This window comes from Gobius niger (assembly GCF_951799975.1).
Source record: "Gobius niger genome assembly, chromosome: 3".
Taxonomy (NCBI): Eukaryota; Metazoa; Chordata; class Actinopteri; order Gobiiformes; family Gobiidae; genus Gobius; species Gobius niger.
Window position 1 is genome coordinate 34311686 of NC_136854.1, and position 20504 is coordinate 34332189.

The 20504-nt window shown below is 41.4% G+C and overlaps 1 protein-coding gene across 1 annotated transcript in view; it reads left to right on the plus strand.

Moving 5' to 3' along the window:
• LOC306960809 (sodium/potassium/calcium exchanger 3-like) overlaps positions 1–20504 on the plus strand; it is an 86512-nt gene that overhangs the window by 38827 nt on the left and 27181 nt on the right. The gene's annotated exons all lie outside the window — the stretch shown is intronic.

The window sequence follows — 20504 nt, forward strand, 5'->3', positions numbered from 1 at the left end:
GCCCTTGTCAGCCCTTGTCTGCCACAAACTTGGAAAGCCAGTTTTCACTTGTTCAAACCGTTTCTTGAAACAGCAGAAGCAATCAAAAGTTCAAAAGATTGATTTTCTTTCCACATTTTTTTCTTCCACAGTCAGAGCCACTAAACTAAAGACAACAGTTCTTAAAATGGTGTTGTTTTGAGGTTTTAACTTTAATCGTGAACTAAGCACCCTGAAAACAAATAAGTATGTTATACTGTGAACAGATCCCTTAGACTCTACACTTCACTCCTTTTCCATTTTCTTTTATGCGCTCATGTCTCCCTGTTGTTATATGAGAGAATTCTGAAATAACTCTCTTGCAAATCATATTACCTCAATCAATTCCACTCTGCTTAATAGCCCATATTCTCTCATTTGTTAAAACTGAATGCAGCACTGTCATTTCCGCGCAGTGATCTGAGTTTCTTTTTTTAATCCCTGAATTGAGTGGCCTTAAGTTAACATGCTGCGGACTCAGCGGTGCGGCAGCGTTACTATGGCGATGCGCGCTGGTTAAGAGTGACTCACCGGCCATTTACCGTAAGCCCGGTCTGCTCGGTCTTAGCCTCCTGAGACTGTACCTGACGTGTGATGCGCTGACTGAAGTGTTGTCGGCATGGCAACGTTTATATTTATGGCAGTGCGATTAAGATATGCTTATTTATCTGGGTTATATATAGCCTTTTGATGACACCACAACATTGACAGCTCAATGACATCGCTTGAATGGAAGAAACTTGGATGGATTAAAGTTGAGTTGAGTATGAATGAGATCGTTGCGTAGTTTTGATTTCATTTTCCATGCTTATTTGCGTGATTTTCGTCCACGAATCACAACAACAGCTATTTTAACCGCTTAACCCCCACCTGAACCAAGCACATTTTCTCCAGTTTTGAACAAAATATCAAAACAGTGACCAAAACAAGGATGAAAATACGACACAAAAAGACAAAAAAAGCAACAAAAGAGCGATGAAAACATGATTCAAAATTGATGACCAAAAGCGAAAAAAGAGCTACAAAAACGTGCCAGAAAAGCAACATTGACACAACTAAACAGTGACGAAAACACAATAAAAAAGCATAAAAAAGCAAGGAAAAAAGGGGATGAAGAAAACAAAACAAAAAGAGAAAAAAATATGACAAACGCGGCATCAATACAGCAAAAAAGTCATGGCTGTATTGGATGTAAGCTCCAAGCAAGAAGCTTTTAGATTTGGGTAAAGCTGAACTGGAGAAAATATACTTGGTTAAGGCTAAGAGGTCTTTTAAAAAGATCTTGTATTGATGATGGGAGAGTGTGACTTCTGTGCAAAGCCTTCTCCAGCACATCCCAAAGATTCGCAATGGGGTTAAGATTTGGACTCTGTGGTTGCTTTTCGGAACCCAGAAGAAGAGTTCCAGTAGAGGGACCACCGTTTTTCCATACTGAGATATGTTCTTACCTGAGCTTAGACGAGTTGATACGCACCTGTCTGGTCTTTGTGCGTGCCCATGGAAGAGCTTGGTCGCTTCTAGCTTCACCCCGTTTGGAGCTATAGGAACATACTGGGAAAGGCCAAATGCTAACAACATCAGACAGGTACGCATCAACTCGTCTAAGCTCAGGTAAGAACATATCTCAGTAAAAGCGGTGGCCTGTTCCTTTAATGAACATCCACATTGTCACAAGCCAGCCAGAATACACGCTTATCCTATTCTTTACAAAGACGTGTAGTCTGGTGATTGACAAGCATAACAACTGATCAGAAAGGATATAACGCAGGCAGGATGTGGTGAATCGATATAAAACTTTTCGAGATTTGACTGACTGTTTGCAAAGTTCCAGATGGTCCTGCTTTTGAACACAAAAAGCAGGCAACCAGATTATAGCTACAAGCCTAATTTACATCCGTAGTCCCAGGCAGATACTATAAATAAAGAAAATACAATGTAACATAAGTACAGCAAAAGAAATGTTAAAAGGCATGCTAGACTGGTTTGCTTTAAGCCACACTTTGAATTGAGTTTTGATTATGGAAAAAGTGGGACATTCCCTGATAGTGAGGGGGAGACTTCTTGGTTTTCTTGTTTACATTTTGTTTGGTTCTGTATGGCCAGTTTGGGATCTCGGAAAGCCAAAAATAATGAGTTAGAATTGTTTACCTAATCTCTGTCAAACCTTACAAGCGTCCCCCCTGATCAAATTAAGTGTAGTCTTTGTCTTTGGAACCTCACTTAAGATTCATGAAAGCTATTCTTTTTAATTTCAGTCTAGTGTGAATCGACGAAAAAGTCATGTAAATTTACTGGACTAAATCTAAAATACAGGAGTGGCTATTGATACAGACATTTCATTTACTTTATGTTTTCATGTATTGTTATATGGCCTTTATTTAAACGGGAAAGTCCCACTCCAAATGTACAAGTACAGTATAAGATGAAATGATATGACTGTGGAGTCAGGAACTCCTGAGCAGCTCGTCACCCTCAGAGTTTGCAGCAGGGTGTTGTGCCTTTATGATACATGTTGCGGCGTGTGCGTGCGGTAGTGTCTGTTCGGTGACCCTCGCTGCACACACGCACGCTCACTGCGAGGAGAGCGGAAAAAAACGCAGGAGCCCTTAAATGTCGCATTACTCAGCACGGTAACTATGCGCTCGACATGCGATCTGTCAGAGCGCATCACCGTCGCCTACTGAGCATGTGCAGAGGGGCCTCCAGCTCCGCACGTGCACCCCCACACGCATGAGATCCTGCCAGACCTCCAGGCTGCAAGATGCAACTTTAATCGGCCTTTTCCCCCTATTCTATTCCCTATTCTTCCGCTAGCAAAGTTAAAACTTACATTGACTTGCCGGTGTTGTTTTTGTTATGTACTGTATCTGATACGCTATTCTACAATTTGAGCCTTTATTGTTGTTTGGTGCTTTTCCTGGTTTAGACGCAATGTAGTCCAGTTTATATCAACGCTAGACCCTTTTGAAACCCATTGTAGTTCTGATTTGATCTTGACTGATCTGGTGGTAATTGTGGTCAGATACAACCAAAATCAAAGTGCTGTTCAAAAGTAGACTGTTCAAAATCCTCTGTCTGACTCAAAAAAGAGTCGCCACCTGGATCTAGCTAACTATTGTGATCTGCTGTTGCTGCAGTTGCTCAGGTCTAGGTTCAGCAACACTACGTGCCCAAAGAATGAGATCAGCTGACGACCTGAGCATCCTGAATGACCAGGTTATTCCATCAATGGATTTCTTCTTCCCTGATGGCACTGGCATATTCCAAGATGACAATGCCAGGATTCATCGGGCTCATATTGTGAAAGAGTGGTTCAGGGAGCACGAGACATCCTATTCACATATGGATTCAGAGGTCAGATCTTAACCTCATTGAGAATCTTTGGGACGTGCTGGAGAAGATTGTGCAGTGGTCACACTCTCCCATCAACATAACCTTGTAAATAATTGCAAATCTTTTGTTATTGCAAAAACTTAAAGGGGCTAGATGCAAGTTGGCCATTTTATACTCACTAATGCCACCTCAGGTCATGTGTGTAACTGCAGTCTCTATATTAAGCTTGTGCATGACAACTTTATGCGTGACAGTGCAGGATTTTAGAGGCAGGTGTGATGAAAAATTCTGAGCTCATTCTACACATTAGGACATGGCTGGAACATGTAGGGGGAGGAAAATACTTAGTTTTAACATTTTTAAACTCTGTATAGTCCCTTTAATGGAACAATGCCACAGGGAATGCACACTGTTATCAAACCTAAAGGCATCCCTAACAAATATTAGACCTTTTTTGGTGTTGGGCAATATCTTTAATTGAAAAGATTGAAAACCAGTGAGGTAGACATTATAGTTTAAAGGCACACTTCGTAACATTTTGGACAATACTGTTGCCGTCAACACAAAACATGCTCCCAATGACCAGCTCGACACAGAAAAAGTTTTTTTTTGGGTAATCAAAGAATGGATTTGGATGAGGACCAAACCTGTTTAAATCTCAAATTCTGAAAACATGTTATTAAGTGCCCAGTGTAAAGGCTGGACACACTTCAATTGACAATTTTCTCCACTGTTGAAACTAAATTCTGCATAATTTCTTGGCAATGTTACCAGTGCCCATACTGTCAACACTTTTTATCCATTAGGTCTGCTGCTGCAGCCCAAGTTGGATGGAAAGTTGGATGAAAATTACCCAGGCAAACTTACAAATAAACACACTGAAGTTTGCGTGAAAAGGCTGACAAAGGTTTTCAACGCACATTTAAGTATTGACCGTACATGCTGCACCCCTGAGTTTAACCATGCGTGAAATGCCCGTAGATAAGATTCTAAAAGTCCCATTTGTTATCATCCAGCTTTGAGGAAACCACTATTGCCGAAGAAAACAGAAAAAAAAGCTCTTTTATCATTCAGTGCTGCTTCAGTGGACCTAAAGCTTTACACGCTCTCTGAGTCGGAGATAGCTATGGCACATCTTGGCTTTAACTTTCTCAAGATTTGCTTTCAAACAGTCACGAAACGCTTTGTGCTTGTTGTTAGTTAAAAACAGTATGAAAACTCTGACATCATCTGAGGCGTACCTTACACTTTGAAGTTTCTGATGTATGAATTTAATAAGCCCTTGGCAGACCGTCTGTCAAAACAACCTTCAAATATTGTTTATCCTGCCACTCGAAAGCTCTCTGTAATCACAACTGGGCGCTAATAAGTAGAGTGGCCGTCCTTATCATTTGGGAGTTTTCTGTTGTTTTCAATATGCGTACGCAGAGAAATGATTTCCCATTGCGCATAATTAGGCAGAAGTGTAAGATGCCGAATCATTGTGTTGATAATGAGCTGGATTATGTCCAAATGCTGCCGTCGCTGCTGCTACTGCTGCTTTGACAAGGAGGAGCGAGGGGAGTTGTATTGTAAATCCATAGTGTTTTACCCGATTGTGAGACGGAGAGCAGCTAACAGGGAATACATTAACTATTATCATAAGCAGAGCAAGCAAGGAGCATTGGGGCTGGATCCTGGTACGCCCATGTGTCTTTCTGTATTAAGTTTGACCAGAGCGGTCTCACAGTTGGGAAATGAACCATTGTATGCCTTTATTCATGTATCAGTTGTGATGATTTGAGGTATTGTTGCTTCAAATTAGTCAAGAAGAGGTCAGCATAATAGCTCATTACTCAGCATAATATGAAGCTGGATATAAAGCAAACATTATGTACACCGCCTGAAAAAAAAACAGAGACATTTAACCTTGCTAGGGTTAGGTTTAAGGGTTATGCTAGGGTTAACTAGGGCTGCGTCCGAAACCATCAAATTATAGCCTCTAAGTACTAAAACTAGCAATTAATCCTTAACCTTTCATGTGGTCCACTGTTAGATCTCTATGCAGCTAGTGAACTTTTGCTTCAGCAGCATTTGCCCAATTCGACTGTCCTTACCCAGGGGAAGGGGAAGTGACATCAGCTGCTGTTCTTCTTCTTTAAGGTCATTGGAAGACAAAAGGGCAGGCCGCCACCTACTGTATTGCATATGCAACAACATAGTGTCCAAATAAAGACATTTAAGGAGAAAAAAAAAAAATCCAAATGAGCCATCTATTTCCCTTTAGTGTTATTTTATCTCAACGGCTGGTTCATAAAGCTACAGTATGCAAATTAGCCATGGGAATTTTCTACTAAATGAAAGCAAAAGCACAAACTGCAAACATGTATTTTGTCACTTTTATAAAGTTTGGCTTGTGCAGAATCTCATCCTATGTATATTTTTTGTATTAAATGTGTGCCTGTCAATCAACAGGGGTTGCACATGAATCACTCAGGGTGGGGCCGAGGGGGGTAGGGGGATTGGTGCAGTGGCTTATGGGATGGCACATAGCTCCTAATCACAGGTTAGTTAGCACCAGAGGTCACTATGCTGAAGTGGCTATGATAGTTACCATTGAGGCTCCTTTCCCTAACTCTTTCCTATCTGACAGACCAATTCGGAAGCTTCTTGTCATGGCGGACGCCGGCGCACATCCGGTTTGGCGTAAGACCTCTTACCAGTTTACTGGTTTCGGAAGGGGCCTAGAAGGTCTTGGCTTTCAAATTAGGTATTAGAACTGGCATATAGGCTGTAGCTCGCCTGTGAATATGCTTTGAGATTTGGATATGCATAATTGCTAACTCTAACTGTAAAAACTAACCCTAAAATGGCAGACAACAGGTGGGGTTGATTAGGGCTAGGTTCAGCAACACTGTGTGCATAAAGAATGAGATCCGCTGTTTAACCCAAACATCTTGAATGTCTGTGTAGGCTCTCCGTCCTACAGGCGTTGTCCATCTTCAATGAAGGTTCTTGAATCATCTTCTGTACTCTGTAGTATAAGTGTTGGACGTGTTTCACCTCTCATCCAAAAGGCTTCATCAGCAAACTAAGAACTAGCTCAGCCCACAGCCCAGATAAAGACCACAGGGAAGAGTGGAGCTTGGCCCAGCTCCACCCCTCTATTCCCAGCTACTCTCGCCTGTGAGTAAACAACTTTGAAGTAAAGCGTCTCTAACGACCTGCTCACTCCTGAATGATTAGGTTATTCCATCATATTCCAAGATGACAATGCCAGGATTCAGAGGACTCACATTGTTTGCTTATTGTTTTTTTTGGTTGGGACAGTGCATGTTAATGAACAAGCCACACCGGATTGTATAGGCTAATTTCCATCCGTCGTCCCCCATGCGCACTCTCAAACACACTCTCATTTATCCTGGCCTATTGTACATGTTTTTAGTGGTAGGGGAAACCGGAGTACCCGGAGGAAACCTATGCAGACACGGGGAGAAGATGCAAACTCTACACAGAAGGGCCCCGTCCAGGAGGGAATCAAACCCGGACCTATTTTTTTTGTCAGACAGTGAAGTTATATTAAAGCTCCTACTCTTTCAATACGATTACCAAACACTGTATGTTCCTTATACAAACAAAACATACTGGGAGAAAAAAAAAAAGTAATTATGCTGTCTTGAAGGTACCCTCCTGGCTGCATTGGTGTTTTAATGTTTTGGTGAATTGCTACGAGCAAAATTTGTAGCGTAATCATAACAAAATAATTATATGCACTAGTTTATTTGTTACATAAGTGTATGATTAACAACCCAATTAGTCTAATTAGTGTTTGTGGTCCTCAAGTTTCATGATAACAGCCTCTGAGGAGTAACCATTGTTTCCTGTTATTCCCATTTAAGTCATGTACAGCCTCAGTACGTAAACACACGGGGCATCCATTAATACTGAGAGCATGAGATCAGTCTCCTGTGGCTTTAAGGTTAATCTCACACTGAATTAAGCCGTTCTGTCCTGACATTAGACCCATTGTGTGAATAAATACAGTTCAGTTTTTAGATCAAAGTCCCACTATTTACGCAAGAGTATATACGTTTTGTCCTCTAATGATTTTTGTGAAACCAACCAGGGCTTGAACAAAACAAAATGTTGATAGACACGAGCGATTTGGAGCTAATACAGACTATATAATTATTCTGGATAAATATTTTGGTGAAGAGTTTCCTGGTGCTGCACTATGGTTGCCCACTGCTTCTGACAGACGGGTGAAAATCTGATCCCAGTCTCGCAAAGCTTGAGAACGTCTGAATAGTCTGCTAATGTTGGCCGTTTATACAAGCATCATTCTGTCTGTGCATTTCCCCGTGCTCAATGGAGCTGAAATAAAGCCACTGTGATCTGAGAGAAAAACAGGCAGTCACAAGTCACGCTCCGCCTCAGCTCCGGGTCCTGGGAGGCTCAGTGCGGCTCCTTCAAATCACTGTGTAAATGATGCAGGCTGCCCCCCTACACACACACACACACGCCAGGTTCATGAGCCAAGTGGGGACCCAGATTTACATTCATGTTCTGTTCCATACCTTATCCAGACACACTATTGCCCTAAATGTTTTTACTTCCCAGTGAGAAAAAGCTGTTGTTCCAGTAGGCTGTTTCTTTGATAATAGTAGCATTGACTGGATATTGCCTGTTGATAACATTTAGAATCAGAATCAGAATAGTTTTTAATGCCATTGTTTGTAAACAGGTTCACAAAGTAGGATTTTTTCTAGGTGAGACGTGCAACATTAAACATAAAAACATACAACACAGAGTTTAGATAAAAATAAGCTATAAACTTGAAACTATAAGGCTTTAGAGGCATACATAAGAATACTAAAATAAATAAGATTAAAAACTAAGAGATAGAATATGGTAGACGACAACAATTGACATAGAACAACGGGATTGGATTTACTTTACTTTCATAATTTTAACCAAACTTACTACCACCCGAACTATGATATACTATAATATGGATCATGTGTTCTCACTTGTGTCCTTAATAAAGACTGACTGAATGAATATGAGTCTAACCTGAGGCCTGACTGCTCAAATGAAAAAATAAAAAATCTTTATTGACTTTATTGATCCCCGGGAAATTTGTTCTCTGCTTGTGACCCATCGTCACTGCCGCTTGGACAACCTGTAGGAGCAGTGGGCAGCCAGCGTAGGCCAACGCTTGGGGACCCATCTCCAGATGTGAAGTCAGGCTAATGATCAGAAACACCTGGCTGGAGGATTAATCGTTGATTTCTTAAGTAGATCCCCACATTGGAAACAAGTCTCACATCTTAAGCCGGGGTGGCACAGAACATGCTTGTATCCCGCACACCTCGGTCAAAGTACTCACCTTGTCCCGTATCTACTCTACCCAGTACAGGCTCGGGTTTTCACTACAAGGATCGCATTACTGAAGCAACAACAGAACGGCCTGAGAGGTTTTGCAAGAACATGAGAACAATGTGGACAAATTCTGCCTTTAGGTGGGGTTTATAGAATTATTTAGAGGTGCCAAGGCAAATACTAGAGGAAAGAAGCCGCTAAAAGACAACTATGAAGGTAAGCTACATGCTAATTTGATGCTAACACCGACTAACGTTGTGCTAACAGCGGCTGAATGCTGCCATTGGCAAAATGACCTTCTGATGTTGTGGAAATAAATCTGTATGACCTGTTTGTAGTGAGGTCTGTCCTCTCTATCGTTTGCCAATCAGAGCCCAGTAATCTGTTCACGTCACATTAGCCTCGGTTCAGCGCGCTTTGGCCACAGCCAGAGGTCGGTCCCAAAACTTGTGCCTGGTCAGACCGGTTTGGCCCTGGTCTCGGCACCAGGTTAGACCGGGCAGTGGGCTGGGTATAGGGCCTGCCAGTGGAAACACCCCATTACAGTCTAAACAGGCTTGAGTCCCCACATGACTTGGTAAACATGCGCACACACGCAGACGCCGTACTCCAGCAGCTCCGGTCTGATTAGTGATTGATGCACTGCACACAGCGGCTTGTGCAAAGTGACATGATTGCAGAAAATGGGGAAACTATGGGGTCCTCTGTGAGTCACTCCTCATCTCTTTCTGCTGTTGTTGTTTTTGTCTTCATTGTGATACAGGGGTCATTCAGGGTCATGAGAGCAGCTGTTTTACTCATGTTTTTGAATGGTAATTATTAGGGCAATGATTTTATGAGCATTCCTTTAGCAGATATATTACAAAGTACGTGTTTGCGTAAGCTCTCATTGTCAAATTCAGTATGAATTAAGGAGAGGGGCTTCTGGAGTCTACATTTTGTTCTGGACAAAAACTGAAAAGTTTGCATCATAAATTGGGTACATTTTTATTGCAGAGTTGTGCCAGTCTTGCCTCACAGCAAGGTCTCAGGTTTGATTTTCATACAAAGTGACTGTTGTATTCCTATTGAGCTAATCCTTGAGCTAAAGGTTCCTCTGGACCTTACTCAGGTCTTTGGACATTGTTCTGAAAGATGGGCCAAATACAGACAGAAAATACACTGGTTTCCAAACTGTTACTTTTACATAACAAAAATAGCTACTCAAGAGCTTGCCTCCTTCAAAAACACTTGTGTATGTTTCAACATAATGAAAGAAATACATTATTTTCTAATTACTTATGCTTATTAATACCATATAAATACTTAAAGAGACTATACGGAGTTTTAAAATCCCCCTACATGTTCCAACAATATCCTAAGGTGTAGAATGAGCCCAGATCTATTCACCACAACTGCCTCTAAAATCCTGCACTGTCATCCAAAATGGTGTTAATTTGGGTCCGAAGTGCCGTCATGCATGAGCTTAATATAGAAGGTGCAGTTACACGTATGACCTGAGGTGACAGTAGTGAGTATAAAATGGCTAACTTGCATCTAGCCCCTTTAACGAGAACCCCTTAATATAAAGCGTTACTGAGCTACCTACTCCCAGGCTAACCATGAATGTTAGCCAAAAGTAAAGAAGGCAAAGCAAATGAAGAAAGTGTAATGATTTAAGCCAATTTAACCAAGGTCGAATTTGGGATGACGGTGCTAGATTTGAGCGTCTCCAAAGCTCGCAGCGTGTGCGCCTGTAGCCGCTCTGCAGTGATCCGTGTCTGTCCAAAGTTTCTGAAATTATTAAATCAAGCCTTTCAGATTGGAGCTTTAAAGGAGTCGTACCGTGTCTATTTTGCGGGGTCTTGCCTCCAGTCTTATCTCGGCTGTACATGCTCTGAACAGCTCCCGGAGGAGGTGTTTCTGTCTGAAGAGGATGAACTACTCCACTCTACGCCCTGGCTATCTCCACTATAGGAGTGCTCCCTCTGTTTGGGAATCTCATTTTACAGCTTGTAATTCTGCTTGTCACGACCCACTGTGACTCAGTGCTGGGAGGAGTAGATATATAACACACAGTTGTCAATCTTCTTGTAAAACTGGAGTAAATTGTCATCTCAAAATTGTAATAAAAGTGTGAGTCTTGAACCAAAAAGATTCTTTGACAGTCTTTGTCAGAAAATAACGTTTATTACAATATATCTGACAATAACATTGTGCTGACTCACGGTGGAAAAACCCATCAATGAGCTGTAATGATGGACGAAACTCAACATGGACTGAATATTTCATTCACATTTTTCCATTCAAGGCAGTTCTTTTCAAACATTTAACACTATTGGACTTTGGCTTTCCATCTAAGCAAGACAAGTCTAAAGTAGAACTTAATCATGACTAAAGTCAAATCTAAAACTATATACCAAAGACAAACTGAACTAAACTGAACTACTGTACATGCAGCCCTAAGCTATAAAATGTCCTGCACCAGGGTTTCACAGAGCATTAAAAAGTCTGAAATGTATTCTTCCAAAATTAAGGCCTTAAGGAAAGGAAAAAGCTTTATTTAAAATAAATGTAGTGTAACTTAAATGTCAATCAACAGAGTTAAATTGGGTTTCCGACTTGCATTAAATCAAAATTTCAAGTTTTACTGCTTAAGTTTGTCAAAAACAATATGCAAATCTTAAGTATCTTAAATATTCAAAGTTTGTTTTTCTTTTGCATTTGCAATATTGTGGCTTTAAAAAACATTATATTTACTGCTACATATAAATCCATCGTTGATCTCGAGGCAATGTTAAATTTCAGTTTTCTATTATACACTTTATTATCCCCGTGGGGCATTTTCCCCTCCATATTTGAACCATCCTTCAACCCGTGCATTAGGGCTGTGCAGGCTCCAGAACAAACTGACAGAGGGTCCATCAGTTCCTCATCCTTAAAATACATTGTAATGAAAAAACCGAGGAGGCAAATATTTTAGAATGACGTTTTCCGCACGCTTTTGCTCCCGGTTTGACCCAGGCCTGCCTTAGGGCAGCCCGTCAGAAGCAGTGGGCTCCAAAGCAAATCATAGAGACTTTTCTCTTTTCTCTTAATGGTAAATGCGCCTGTCAATCACATGCATCAGAACTTGGGATCTTAAGAAAAGGTTCCAGAATTAGAAACACATGTAGTGGCCTAGGCTGGACAGTTTTGCTAATGTTTTGGGATAATGGGGGAAACCCATGGAGAAAAGCCAAACATTCATGAGAAAAACAAGCAAGGATTTGCTCCGGTTTTAAACCTGAAACCTCCTTACGTGACAGTAAAGTTCATAATAACATCCATGTCAGAGTTGATATCAGCCCAGCTCTCTTGGTGTATCCTCCTCGTTAAAGTTGAATGTAGTTTTCCAATCTGCAAACATCATGCATAATGCAGTGTACTTTGGCTGAAACAAACATGAGCAAACATGAGCAGAAATGGCAGGTGCAGCGGGAACAGCAGCAGCACTGGAGCTATGTGCTATAGCAGTGTATTACGCGCCGCTCTCCTCTGAGCCACTTAAACACACAGTACTTGCACTCTGTTGCTATGGCGCTGATGTTCAGGAGAGTACAGTGAACAGCTCAGACACATGAAAGGCCTCATATTCCACTAAACTGACTTTTGGAGCTTTTAGTTGTTGTAATTCTGTGCCTTTGTGAAACAGTATCCTGGAGTTATGCTTTATTTTGTTCATGTGCAGCCCTGCACTTTGAATCAGTATCTCAAGAGCTCAAAACCCTTGCCCCCACGTTTCGATGTCATGAGGGAGTGCTTTTCTGTGTTTGCCAGAGTCATCCTGATCATTTCAATGCACAACTTGCCTCTGCTACATAATTGCTGGCAGGAGAGGAGGAATACACATGTTAGTGTTGAATTGTAGACTTTGCCAACATGAAGCAAAATCAAACCTCTCAAGATTTGAAATTGAATTTTTTTAACTTATGTGGACCCTGATATAAGGATGAAATGCATTTTTTTTTTAATCTCACATGATCATAGTTCAAAAACTGTGATTAAGCCAACTATAATTTGAACTGGAGCTGTGACAGACATCAGGCAGTATTTTTAACAGTATGAACAGGCATGACCAGGTCTGCATTTTACTTTCCCTGCACTTCTCCATGGAAATAAACACTGCTAGCACTTGCCTCTGTCAAACACATGCTCTCTGGAGCCTGAAACTCTCTACAACAAACTTTGGTCGCTACAATTCTCTCTTGGAACCACCGCACAGTGGTAGTAGTTGCAGTAGGAGACCGGGTGGTTGGGGACAGTAGTAACACCAGCAATTCCACCATTCAGGGTAAGATATGAGTCAAATGATCATATCAGTGTTTACCCACTTCCTCTCTGACCCCACACAGTGATTGTCAAGGTTGTAAACAGGTTCTATAGAGAATAAATGTATTTTGAGGTAAGAAAGTACATTTTTTGACCAAGACTATATTTTGTTTAGTGCATTTACTAGTGCACATAAAACCATACGACTTGGATTAGATTAAATTGTAGTTTTTCAGGCAAAATGTGATGCACATTTCCCCTGCTAACTTCAAACCATTATGCTGATTCAGCTAGCGAAACAATGACTGAACATCCCCTTACATGATAACACTTACTTGATTTTAATACGTTTACAGAATGCCTAGACAGTGGAGAAGAAAGATTGACAGATTGACAGATAAAAAAAAAAGAAGAAGCATCTGATATGGTCAGAAAGAAGGGCAAGTCAGATCAGTTGCAAAGGCACATGGGATCTGCCATGTAAAACTGAGCAGATACTGCAAAACACAGCAGAAGCTGAGAGACTGGGGTCCAGTGATCACTCTAGTGTAGGGTAGGTTGTAACAAATGACCACCATGTATTTGGCATCAACTCACAAGGTCTGTGACATTCTTGCAGAGGTCTGAATTGATGCCATTTGTAGTAAACAAATGTGGGTACTTTGTATAAAAGTTTGAGAACTCAAAAATTCAGTCTGTTATAGGTGCTGAAGCAAAAAGTGTTACAACCGTACCCGGTCTCCCCTACCAGTCGTGCTACGTGCGTCCAGATTCTGTAACACCATCCTCCACATTCTGCTGTCATTTGAAGTGTTGGTTCACCTTGATAGGTTTAGTCTCTATTTAAAGCTCTTTCTTGATTTGTCTACCTGGTTCAATGCTCTGTGAGTCATCTGTTAAAAGCAACAGTTGCACAAGATAAACCTTATTCAGAAAATGTGTGATTAAAAAGCTTCACGTTGCAAATAAGTTTGCTACAACTCAGGAATATGATCCAAGGTCAACACTTTTATTATTCGCAAAACTTTTCCCACAACAGTTTCTCGTCAAAAAATGTAGGCAAAAAGCCAATAACTTTAATCTGCTCTCAATTACAATAGTTAATCAGATTTTTCTCATACTTTCTTTATTCATTTAGAATATTTGAACAAATGGCAAAAAGCAATTTACAATGTTATTTTTGATGCATGTTTGAATTGGAGTGACTCAAAATCCCTTCTTTCAGTATTTCTCTCTTGGAAACCTCACCAGACTCACCTCAGTGCAGAGGAGTATCATTCTGGTCTCGTCACCAGATTTAGAAAGTCAATTACTTTGGTGTAGTGCTTAATTTGAGTCAAGGATCTTGGAACTATATTGAAGGATCCGGAAAAGATCTGAGATGATACTTATAGAGTTCCCATAACTGCCTTTTGACTCATATCCATCCCCAGTAAAAAAAAACATGTTCTTGTAACTGCTTATTTACAAATGAAGCACTGCTATTAAAATATACATATATACAAATGCTGTATAACTCTCAACCCAGCTTATTGAACATTGCTATTTTAACTGGATTTAATTAGATTTTCTTTATTTTACTATATTTTTTTCTAGTTTTCAGGGCTTCACTGAAACGTATAGGACAATTTCACCAAAAGATGTTTTTTCTCCGGGAAAAGGTGGCTTCCACCTTCAGGTCGGTGGAGAGTTCTTGTCTCAAGTGAAGGAGTTCAAGTATCTCGGGGTCGTGTTCATGAGTGAGGGACAGATGGAGCGTGAGATTTACCGATAAATCTATGTTCCCACACTCATGGTCATGAGATTTGGGTTATGACCAAAAGGACCACATCGCAGATACAAGCGGCCGAAATGAGCTTCCTTCGCAGGGTGGCTGGGCACACCTTTCGAGATCGGGTGAGGAGCTCAGTTATGTGGGAGGAGCTCGGAGTAGAGTCGCTGCTCCTTTAGGTCGAAAGGAGCCAGTGCAGGTGGCTAGGGCATCTGGAGGAGGTGCGTGGATCGGGAAGTCTGGACATCTCTGCTGAGACCGCTGCCTCCGTGACCCGGATAAAGCAGAGGAAGATGGATGGATTTCTATCTCTTGTTTTAGTACTTGGGAATTTCAACTTTTTCCACCACTTTGCTGACGTAAAACTATGATTCATACTTAATGTCTCGCCTCCCATTAAATGAAGTATTATTTAGATCAACCTTATATGTGCACTTGAACACTCCTAGATCAAGCCTGGATCAACAGCACCCCGTTAGTCTTGTTTTTCAGTTACTACCTTTATTGAGTTTACATTTGAGTCTATCCATCCTTCTTCGTAGAACTATTAACCTTTACCAGTTATATGTTGTTGAACCTAATCACGCGGGGAGGGAGGAGGGGATCGGTGCGTGGCACAGCGGCCCCGTTTCTCACAGACTCTTATAAAACACCTTGTTTACCAAAAAAAGTTCAGTGGGTTCCTACATCAATTATGTTCACTTGCGGGAAATCAAACTCAGTGCTTGAAAAATTAACTATTTATGTCTTTCTTTCTGTTTCCAAAATCTGTGGCATTTTGTGTTTTGGTCGGCCCAGTTGTCGAGAATCTAAACCTATCAACTAGAAGTTATGGCTAATGTGTTAACCAAGTGCATTTTCTCGCTGATCGTATCAGCTTTACCTAAATCTAAAAGGTTGCTGCCTATTGGCCAGTGTAACGTTTGAACCTCATTTGAAAGACCTACAAAACTCATCTAAATGGATCTTTTTCCTCGCATTCTCGTCACTTTTTTGTCATTTTTTCATTGCGTTTTCTCACTTTTCTGTTTGTGCCTTCTTTGTTGCGTTTTCTTCACACATTTTTGTCACTTTTTCATCATTTTTTTGCAATTCTCCTGTTGCTCTTTTGTCGCTTTACTGTCACGTTATTTGTCACTTTTCAGCATGGCGTGGGAACCCAGGTTGCTGAGGGCACTGTAGCACCCCCTGGTGGATAGTTGACAAACTGCAGGCAATATTAATAAATGGGGAAATATGCACAGAAAAAGCGTTTTTGGGGGTAAATTTTGTCCCTCAGCACCCCCTAAACAAAACATCTTCCCACGGCTCTGCTTTTCAGTTGCTCTGTCGTCGCTTTTTTGCCATTTTCCTGTTGCTTTTTTGTCAGTCTTCTGTTGCTGTTTTGTCACTTTTTTGTCGCTTTTCTGTTGCTCTTTTGTGGCGTTTTTGTCACTTTTTCATAGTTTTTTTGCCACGTTTCCGTCGCTCCTTTGTTGCATTTTCATCTTATTGTCACTGCCATTTTGACACTTTTTTCAAGAAGCTTTTAGATTTGGGTAAAGCCAAACAGCTGGGGGTAAAGAGGTTAATCTGTCTCCTTTCTGTTACTTTATGACACTTGTTTTGTTGCATTTTTCCCACGTCGTCTGCATCTGTCTGCTCTTTCCTCCCTCATCTGCAGCGTCTTAAACCCTGTCATGAGAGCAGCCTGATCTTTCCCCCGCCCCCCTGCCCCCCCCTCACACACCAGGATCAGGCGCTGGCATTTTGGTGGGATTGCGCTGGAGCTAGCGCTAACACCGGCTTGTAACAGTAAATATTAAACACATCCAGCTGTCGCGCTCACATGGCCACACGCTCTCGCTCTCCCTCTTCCTCCTTTTCCCCTGCTGTTTGTAAACTTTCATCTCTTCTGCAGGCTGTAATGTTTTACACCGATTGTTCTCAAACCGGGGGTTGTTCTTGCTTTACTTTAGCCGTTGTTTGAACATGCTTTTTGCCCAGGGATGGACCTGATTTAGATCAAGTTTTGACCTCGTTTAGTGGTTGTTTTGATCTCGCGGTAATCGGAGAGGTAAATGTTTTTCTCACATGGTTCTTGGTGTGGAACCACTATATTATGTAGTGCACACGTTCTCAAATTAGTAAGTGCTGGACCCATTTGGGACGAACTTACATAAAATCAAGCAAAAGCCAACTAGTGTGATTGTATTTTCTGTTTTATTTATTGCTAAACCAGGTCTAAATAATCTACTTCTAGAAAAGGAGAGGCATTGAGTCCTCACTGGATCATCATCAATGATTGTAGCTGAAAAGCTCACAAAAAATGTACCTACAAATGTTTTAGCTACACAAAATATAATAAAACACAACTTTAACCTCTTAAACCCCCAACTGAACCAAGCTCATTTTCTCCAGTTTGGCTTCACCCAAATCTAAAAGCTTCTTGAAAAAAATGTCATAATAGCAACAAACGACAAGACGAATGAAAATGCAATGGCCTCTGGTTGTTCTGCTTTGTGACCGCGACGCTAGGGGCCGACATTGTCCGCCATTGCTGTAGTACCTCCATATATGGGCAGCAAAGCAAGCTAGTTTTCCGTTTGTTAGCATTGCACTTTCCACACGTTTTAAGCAACTGTAAAGCCTGTTTTTGGAACTTTCTACAGCTAGATATTCTTCCTGTGATAACGCTGGGTTAGTTACAATTAAAGAAACCAGGCTGGTTTTTGTAAAGTACATTTTAGAAATCTCGTATACTAATGAGGGCCAGACTTTGATTGACAGGCCGTCAGCATTAGAGCTAATGGCGCGGCTACGACTGAACTATGCACCCCGCGAGGGCTACAATGAAGATCCCGCCCTTATGCCCCGTTTTAGGAACTTGCTCCGTCACAGCCGGGTAGGAGGAGTCTCTAAATCCGCCATAATTTCCCTTTCGAACGTAGACATTATGGCAAACGAGATGTGTATGTGAAAATGTGAGAAAAAAATCGATGAAAAGTGACACAAATGTGTGACGAAAACGCAATGAACACTCAACTAAGTGACGACATTGTGGCCACAATACGTGCAAAAAAATCAGTTTGATGAGTTTTGTTGGTCTTAGCTTTCAAATGAGGAATGAGGCTTTACACTGGTCTATAGGCTGTAACCAAACTGGAGAAAATTAAGAGGTTAATAACAGCTGAGGTATAAACCAGGAATAAACACAAACTGAACCGGGACAAAACCCAGGTCTAAACAGGTGATCAGTTTGCTCTATAATAAAGCTGCTGAAAGCCTAAAGAGCTCAAAGAATTCACTAATTACCTTCTTACTCACGAATAAGACATGAGCTGATGTTACACCACAACAGAGGTGTAACAGTAAAGAAATGAAGTATGGAGTACTACTGCTACATGAAAATACTACTACCATCTCTGCAATTTGATACACCAATACCTTTAGTGCTGTATAGATATTGCATTACGTTGATGATATATCATACAGCCCTATTTTTGACACAATCATTCTTGCATTAGATTAACTTTAGTTCGTTTCTCAGTTGTAAACAAACTATGAATTGAATCTTGATTTGAAAAACGTATTGACGACTGAAATCACAATCATTGTCAGAGAGATGTAAGTCGATGTACCGCACATATTTTGTCTAGAAGTGTTGAGCCCCTGATGTATCCAGTTACTTTCACCTCTGGCACGGCTTGCATGTCTTTCCCTCTCAACACAATCATGTAATTTACCCAAACATGCCGTAAACAGGAGGCCGCTGCCCACAGAGACACAGGTTGTTCCCAAATCTGGCCCAATTGTTCCCAGATCCGCAGCAGAAGGTTTCCACTGCGTCATGGTGCGGCCCTCTGGAAGTTATGCCTCCCTCAGCAACAGCCAGATCCACTGTTTAATGTGCCCTTTATGGCTGTGTGTCTTCCTGAGGTCAAACATGGGCTTGTAAGTGCACCCACCTGACCTGCTGTTTGCACTCTTTATTAGATTATGGTAAATTACACAGTCCCATAAAGTGTAATAGGGGTAGTGGAAATACAATTTTACAGTTGCTAAAAAAAACAAGCCTGTACAGAGCCGCTGCCTCAATCTGCGTCATTTGTTCAGCAATCTTGGTTTGGGGGTAGGTTTCATGCCAGTATGCAATGATGCCTGGTGTAAGCTTCAAACCAACTTTAAATGTGTTACAACATAAGTCACCGGTTCCCAAATTGTAGCATTTGTACTATGATTTCAGCATGGACTGCTTTTGCTGAAGATTTTGGGCTTGATTTTCCGCCTGGCACAGCAACAGTGTTGGTCAAGGCAAAGCTGGTATCTTGTGTACAAACAACAGTGTGCCAGGGCTTTCGTCAGTAACCTGAGGGCGTTGCTTGGAGAAAAAAAGGGTCAGCTGAGTTGTGGTGTGCTACGAACAGCAATGACCACAACGAGCGCTTTCTCTTAACTCTCCCCGTCTTTATGGCCACATTTCCTGCACATTTACTTTTTACCGCGCGTTTTGACATAGATTCCATTGAAGGTGAATTGGAGCAGCCACACTGAGAGAGAACCAATCCTAGTTTTCCAGGGGTGTGTTAAGCGTTGTGTGACCACAGGTAAGTGCATATACTTTTGTTATTCAACTTACAGTGTGAAACTAATATATGATGTAGACTCATTACATGCAAAGTGACATATGTGTTGTTATCATTTTGATGATTATGGCTTACATTTTTCTGAGATTTTTAATTTGGGGTTTTTACAAGCTGTGAGCCAAAATAAACCAAATGATAACAAATAAAGGCTACATATCTCACTTTGCATGTAATGAGTCTATATCATATATTAGTTTCACAGTTTAAGTTGAATAACAGAAGTAAATGCACTTTTTCATGATATTCTAATTATATGGCGAGCACCTGTATTTCTCCTACTGTGAGTTAAACACTGTCCAGCTCCCAAATATATAAATGGGTCCCGCTCTAGCACCAGAATTAAAGAGCGCGCGAGCCCCCCCCCCATCCCTTTTCCATCCACAGTAGCGAAAAATATTCCAGTCTGGTACGGTCTGTAGGAGGTAAAGCTTGTGGAGGGACCATTACTGTGCATAACATCATCATGGGCGTCTGTCCATCCCCTGTCCAGCCAACTTACTGCGGCAGGTTTGAAGCTTAAGATTTCACACTGCGCTAAAGTGTAGTCTACAGATCGGGACCCTTATCTTTGTGTAATTTCAAGTTTATAGGGATGGCGATACCGATACCAGTATCGGGCCGATACCACATGCTTGTACTCATACTCGTACTCATTCATGAGGTCCCAATACCAGAAACCGATACCATTTGACGTGCGGCCAGCGCACCTACGAGGCACACCTCTCAGCGCACCTCTCAGCGCACCTCTCAGCGCACCTCTCAGCGCACCTCTCAGCTGAGAGAAGATAGCAACAAACTGGAGAATTCTTTAGTGGAAATACAATAATCCACATAGATCTGACTTTATTACAGACTGCGCTCTCTAAATCAGAGTCTGTGCTGGATTTAACCAGAGCTTAATGTTGTTAGTGCTGCAGCGTGGAGTCTGCAGGGTTTGCAAACAGGCTAATGTTGCTAATGTTGCTAACTCGCGGCTAGCAGTTTTGGCCATTGTGACGCCGTTTTAAGCCCAGGGGTTTATTCATCTGAAAAACTAACCCAGCGTCTAAGAAGTCCTCAGAGAGAAAATCCAAAATAAAGAGATACAGCATGTTTATATTGAGCGA